The following is a 7,172-nucleotide window of genomic DNA, read 5'->3' as shown; positions in this document are numbered from 1 at the left end:
AACTACATATTGGCACCTTGTTGAAGAAACTACATCAACTACATCTGCAAATCATCTCCGAAGATAGCAAACCAAGACACAAGTTCTGAATTCATTTGGAGAAGCTTGAAGATTCAAGTACACTACTATTAGAAGACTAACAAAAAATAAGACTTCATCAACCGGAAAATTTCTATCGAAAGCATTGCTATCTCCAGCATTCAAGAAATTCGTTCACCGAAATTGGGAAGTCTCGATTCAAAGATTTGCAAGCCAAGAATTACTGAAGTACTCATCAGGGGGAGCACCATCACATAAGGTGCATTGTATTGGACTTATCACATTGTACTCTTTTTCCTTCATCAAGGTTTTGTCCCACTGGGTTCCCTTGTCAAGGTTTTAATGATGCAACATTGGCATGTCCAAATCTTTTATAAGTTTTCTCAATTGTACTCTTTTCCCTTCAATCAGGTTTTGTCCTTTTGGAATTTCCTGACAAGGTTTTAACGAAGCAATTAGCTTAGACAGAATATCTAGGATGAATCTCGTTTATTACTAGGATGCCCTTGTGTCTAGCCCTATAAATAGAGGCTTTAATGTTTTTCCATTGTAAACATATCAATATAAATCTCTCTCTCTTCTTCCCTTTACGTTGTGTCTTCTTCTCCTCTTTCTCTATTTTACAAAAAAAACCAGTGGTAAACGTTGTTTTACCAAAACAAGTGAGTACCGAGAAGAACAAGAAAATGAAGAAATCAAGAATGAAAATATAGAAGAAATCAAGAAAAGAAAACAAACAAACGAGTTTTTATTTCTAAATATTAAATCGAGATATGTACAAATTTATGATCCAATATCCAAGGGTTAGAAAGTGCACGACTCAAATATTACTAACAGTTCCATCTTGGAACACTAGTACAAACTTTCGCATTGGCCACACTTAATAACCGTGTCCATAGGCTTTTGGCCATGGATTTTTTTCACTCCAGAAATGTGGCATCAGGTGCCGTGACAACTGGGTACCTCTATGGATACATATATTTCGAGTGACTATTGCATATGATTCACCATGGCCATAATCCTCTAACCGTGTCTATATGTACCTATTTTTTCTTTTTTTGATAATTAAGGATTTTCCCTATTTCCGTGGCCATAAGATCCCTTTAGACACACTGTTTGATTTGAGCATGGCTATAGTGTACCTTAATGCCACATGAATTTCAAATTCAATGTGGCTGTAGTTTAACTTAACGCCACATGGATTTCATTTTAATCATGGCTTTTCTTATCAATTAGACACGCAAAATTTGTTTTATCATGACCAATTCATCCGTTATAGTCACACTAAATTTGTAGCACCATGGTGATAAATTTCTTAAAGACACAAATATTTTTAGTCGTGGCTATTGTTTACCTTTAGGAGACACAAATATTTTTAGTCGTGGCTATTGTTTACCTTTAGGACACGAGAAATCAATTAAACCATGACGATAGATTCCTTATAGACATAGTATATGGTATCGACGTGGCTATAACTTTCCCTAAAGCCACATGAATTATTGAAACCATGGTCATTGCTATCATTTAGACATACAAATTCATCTTAACATGGCAAATTGAGGACTTATAGTCACGGATAACATTTAGCTTCCTGGCGATACATTCACTATTACATACCCAGAAAGCATAAATTCACTATTATACCCAGAAACCAAAATGAAAAGAGAATATTTAAATAAATATATTGCTCGAAAGTTTCACTTTATTAATGGCATAACACCAAAACTTTACAGTATACATATGAAAATATAAAAACACTAAATTAGAATACATTAAACCACGGGACCAACATATGAAATAATCTTTTGCGGCAGTGTGAGAAATCAACGTTGAAGCTGGCACCTTCACTATCAACGTAGGGCATTGACTACGGTGCTCAGAAAAGCATCAATCCATCCTAACTATCAAACATACGACCAACGCGTTCCTTCAATAACCTCAAGATTATCAGAAATCACAATCGAACAATCAGCTGCAAACTCAGTCTCTCAGGGATGTACTTCAATTACAAACATTACAACATTTATATCCCTATTGAAGCTAGGCCATACTGATAGCCCGCAATTCAAATGAGTATACAATAGTCATCATTGCAAAGCCATCACACCTTTGGTAATTCCTGTGTTCCAGAAAGCAGTAAGTTTTAAGATACGCCTAAATCATAACTAGAGGTGCTTTGACAATTGAAGAACAAATATGACTTACCCTCATATCACACATGATGCACATGGTCCCTCAAGCAACCAACATAGCATTCCTTCTCGCAAATGGAACAAAATATGACTGTAAAAGCAAATATTAAAACTGAAAGGGACTCCGAACACTATTTTTACCGTTGTATCTGTTCTAAGGTGCACTCTAGTACTAGATGATCATGTTTGTTGGTTAATGCTTTGTTAAGAAACTTTAATTAGACAATCAGTTGAGCCTTTTGGTTGCATAGTTAGGCTACAAGCCACTCTTGCAACTGCATTTCTTGCACTCCTGCAGTTGTTGAAAGATGCTACAGCCAAGACCTACAAAAATCAAACATATGAGCCATCAATCAGTCAGTTTCCAACTCTATGAGAAACTAAAAATTAGGGAATGGTTGTGAATTGCAACAATAAAAAAAGGAGGAATAGCAACAACAACAAGTACTTTAAGAAAATTGAGATCACCGTAAAAATTTAACCTTGATTATGGTTATAAGTGTGCTTCCAGTGGGAAAGTTATTCCTATACCGTTAAATGTGCCAACAAAATAGATTCGGATCAACCTTTATGCAGTGTGGAAATTTAACAAAAATATTTATGCAGTGTGGATTCAAAAACCCAATTCTCAACCTTTATTGCTTTCAATCCAAACAAGTGTGACAGCTATCAGAGCTCAACAGGCAAGACAGAAAATGCAATTTGTTTCCTTCCTTGTGGGGTGTCATTATCGAGTTCAGCTCCATGAGACGACAATGATCCTTTTCTGCAAACACCACCAAAGAACTGCTTGGACTATGTTTCCTTATGCTCAATTTTTCTTGGACAAATGAAGACAAAGAAAACACAAGAACAAAGAAATCTAAGATATGAGCTTATAATTTCAACTAGTTTGCTCCCTTCACAATCATAGGATGAACAAAGCGTACCACCACTAACACTACCGATAGAACCAACCACCACTTCAAAAGCTAAGATCAAGCTTCTCTCAACCTAAATGATAAAAACAAACAATCACAATATGAGTTTCAAAGATCTGAACAAAAAAAAAAGTTTCATGAAATTAATTTTTCTAGGGTCTCAATTAAGCGACTCATCTTGCTGGATTGAGTTGTTTTCAGCAGAAACACAACCTCAAAAAACAAGGTATAGCCAATAGCTCGTCTTCTTCCTGTTGTAAAGCAACAAATTTCGCATAAACATTACTGAAAATCTCCGAGAAAAACCCAATTTTGTTCCTTCCGCAAGCATGATTTCCGAGAGAATGAGACGGAGAGAATGTGGTCGTGGTGATGGTAGAGAGATTGACGGAAACAAAGTGATAGCGATGGTGTCTCTTTGGATTAGGTTTTTTTTTTCTTGTTTTTTTGGTGTAGCGATCGAGTCCCAGCGAGATTTGAGATTCGGGGAGAGAGGAAAGGGCAAAATTGAGGCCGACAGAATATTGAAGGGAACTGGGAAGTGATGGACGGTACATCTCAGGGTGGGTTAAAGTCGTAAGGATTCTAGAACTTCTGGACGTAGTTTTCAAGGCTGCTGATGGGTACCAATTTGCTTGGGGGTGTACCAATCCCAAGGTAAATTATGTTTTGTCTTATTAGCATTTGTCCACCCCCAAACAAAACCAGTCCCCCTATTAGCAATCTTGGTAATTTAGGTTCTATATCATCCATACGGATCAAATGAATTTTACTTGAGCATTTGACATGTTTCATCATTTCTCGTGCTTTTTCAATGGATATACACATTTTTTCATGTGTTAATTCCTAGTCCAAACAAAATCTTGTGAAAAATACAGTAAGAGACATATTATATGGAACCTATGGTGGTTAATGCCCAACCCCTGCTAATCTCCCGGAAATATTTTGTGTCGACGTGGCATCACTCTTTTGTAACCAGCCTGATCTAAGTCATTTAGGTGAGAGTGAGTCCGGAGAATGAGAATAGATCCAAAAGTTGTTATCTCATTTTCAACGCAATAGAAATTTCGAAAATGATATACATTTCAACTATTTAGAGAGGACGCGAAGCTGATTTTTGTTCAGACAAATACATTTTTTTTTCCAATATGCATTTTAATTAATCAATGAAGTCACGATACAATTTTTTGTTCAAATTGGGAGATTAAGAGTTTCGATTTTGACAAATCATACTTTATTCTGTCAGAACATATTCATCATCACTAGATCATATTCAATATGATTGGTACCAGTACTACCTACCTAATTCCATCCAATTTTTCTCTCTCAGTCATTGGATAACATTTATTTTGAGTGATTATCCATACATCTAAACAAATATTACTCAATTTTACTTAATTCCATCAAATCATATTTTAAAATCACTAACTTATTCCCATTATGACAGATCGTCCACCTAATTCAATCTAATTATCATAATAACCGGATTACACTTACTTTGACTTGTTATCCACAAATTTGATCTGATTTACATATCATTAGATAACGTTTTCTTGACTGTTTATCCATAAATTTAATCTAATTTACGTCACTTTATAAAATCGTATTCAAAATCACTAGATTATACTCACTATAACCGATTATCTATAACGCTTACTTTTTCTGATTATTCACAAATTTAATCCAAATTTACTCAACTTTACTTCATTCCATCAAATTATACTCAAAATCATTAGATAATACTCAGTTTAACCGATTTATCCACCTGATTCCATTTAATTCAATCCGGTCATACTCATTTTCTTCGGCAATCACTGGATTACGCTTACTCTGACTAATTATTCAATAATTTAACCCAGTTTTACTAGATTTTTCCCAATTCCATCAAATTATTCTTAAAATCCTTGATCATACTCATACTCGATATGATAGATTATCCACATCATTCCATTTTTTTCAAACCATACTCACTTTCTTTCACAATCACTGGATAACGCTTACTTGAGCTGATTATCCACAAATTTAATTCAAATTTACTCCATTTTCTATATATGTTCCATCAAAACATACTCAAAATCACTAGATGATACTCAGTATGACCGATTTTCCAACTAATCCCATCTAGTTCAATCAAATTGTACTCATCTTTATCTGATGGTAACTGGATAACGCTTATTTTGACTAATTATCCACAAATTTAAGGATTCGATTACTGATCCACCCAGCATTATTAGCTTCAGATTATTGGAGGAACAACTTCTTGCAAGTGTTGCTTATTTTAAACATATTTCTTTTGGTATAAAAAATAAAAACAACCAAGGAATCTGAGTTAAGTTGGAATTAGACTGCATTATCTAATTGAATCCAATTTTACTTAATTTCGCCGGATCATATTCACTTATGACAGAAACCACAGCTATTTCCTCGTATCCTTATCTTCGCCTTCCTTCACTTCCTTCAACGATTTGCCTCTTGCTCTTCCTCCTGAACATGAAAATCTTCCACTGAAACTTTGGTTTTCTCCTCTAAATTTTATAGATCTGGTAAGATTTGTTGCAGGTAGGATAAAATCCTTTACTCTCTCCCTGTTTTTAGCGCCAAAATGTAGTTGCAGGAAATCCTACAACACACCCCTTATGATATTATGATAATAATTTCTAGATCTGAACATGTTGAACATAAAAATGATGATAAGAGTGCTAAAATTGTAAATGGACACAAGGATTTTTTATATGGTTCGATCAATGTGATCTACATCCATGGTTCTTCACTATGATTGTTTGAATTACATGAGTATTACATTTAGAATCTCCATTAATGGGTTTTTGAAAGAGCTCTAGATCTAGTTTTAGGGGATGAAGATGATAAAGAAAATAAAGTCTCTCTCCTTTCTTACAAAATATGTCTCTCCTTTTCTCTCTCCAGCTTTTCTCTTTATATAGGTATTTACATAGTGGATGACAGCTAATATGTAGTGGAGTACATCTAATAAAGCCCTTATTTTCGGATCTGTGCGTGCGTTATTCTCGCACACTCATATTGGTGTTTCTCGCCCGTGCTCTTCACTACCGCACGACTCTTCATACTTTTAGCGTGACTTTGTGACGTCACCTTTGATATGCTTTATGCGTTCGTCTTCGCTTGATGTGTATAATGATGCACGCTCTTGGATTGGATAAATGACGCACGCTCTCTCAAAGTGTTGTGCGATATTTTACTCCTACATGTTATATTGGAATATACGGTGTATATTAGAAGACCAAGTCAGCAACAAATTAATTTACCTAGTCAAATGGTCCGGCACTAACGCCTCCATTCAAGTGTCAAAGTGGTGAATAATATCATTAATGTTTGGGTTGATAATATGATTTAAAGTTTGTGTTATTATCATTACAAAGGGTGTAGTCGTGGGATTTTCCGCAACTACAGTTATTGGGTGATTCTCCAGAGGAAGCTTATGGTGTGATTTCTATGCGTGGGTCTGATTTCTATCAAAGATCTTTTGATGATGAGAAGGTGTTCAAGGAGGAACTAACAATAAAATGTAGCACCAATGAGGACGCTGATATGCTCAACCGTATTGCGCGTGGAGATGATAGCGATTATTATTTCTAGTTTGATACTTTGATTTGAGTTTCATTAGTAGTACAATACAACATCATAGGTCATTTAGGTGAGGAGGACTCTTCACTGTGTAAAATATGAAAAAGGTACAGGAAACAAGTAACCGTAAGAGCAATTGGAAAAAGAGGAGCTTATAAGTTGAGAAGTTCATGGGAGGTTACCTCAACGAGCTCGTGTTATCTATCCTTAAGGTCTTCATTTTTCAAAACAAGAAGAAGTGGGTTCGTTTAAATCCCATTCCCGGTCTGTATGCCTGCCAGCAGAAAGAATAAATCCTCAACAATGCACTTGCAACCTAAATACTCTTCAAGAGAATGTGCAACATACCTGGTTTCATCAAAAGTTGTGAAGTCCTTGTCCCTTTTTGAAGGAAGGTGCTCAAAATATGGATCAGTCA

At 35.4% G+C, this 7,172-nt stretch overlaps 1 long non-coding RNA gene across 2 annotated transcripts; it reads right to left on the bottom strand.

The window, feature by feature from the left end:
• Positions 1-1,732: 1,732 nt before the first annotated feature.
• LOC113314164 lies at positions 1,733-3,047 on the bottom strand. Of its 2 annotated transcripts, none has more exons than XR_003342314.1 (3): positions 2,714-3,047; positions 2,245-2,555; positions 1,733-2,158 (listed from the first exon to the last, which is right to left on the bottom strand). It is a non-coding gene; the product is annotated as an uncharacterized LOC113314164 (long non-coding RNA). The 2 variants fall into 2 exon arrangements; XR_003342313.1 differs by having other exon boundaries at positions 2,865-3,047.
• Between the last annotated feature and the right edge of the window lie 4,125 nt (positions 3,048-7,172).

The sequence above is a fragment of the Papaver somniferum genome, chromosome 9, assembly GCF_003573695.1.
Source record: "Papaver somniferum cultivar HN1 chromosome 9, ASM357369v1, whole genome shotgun sequence".
In the NCBI taxonomy this organism is placed as follows: Eukaryota; Viridiplantae; Streptophyta; class Magnoliopsida; order Ranunculales; family Papaveraceae; genus Papaver; species Papaver somniferum.
This window is presented reverse-complemented; position numbering and strand designations above follow the sequence as displayed.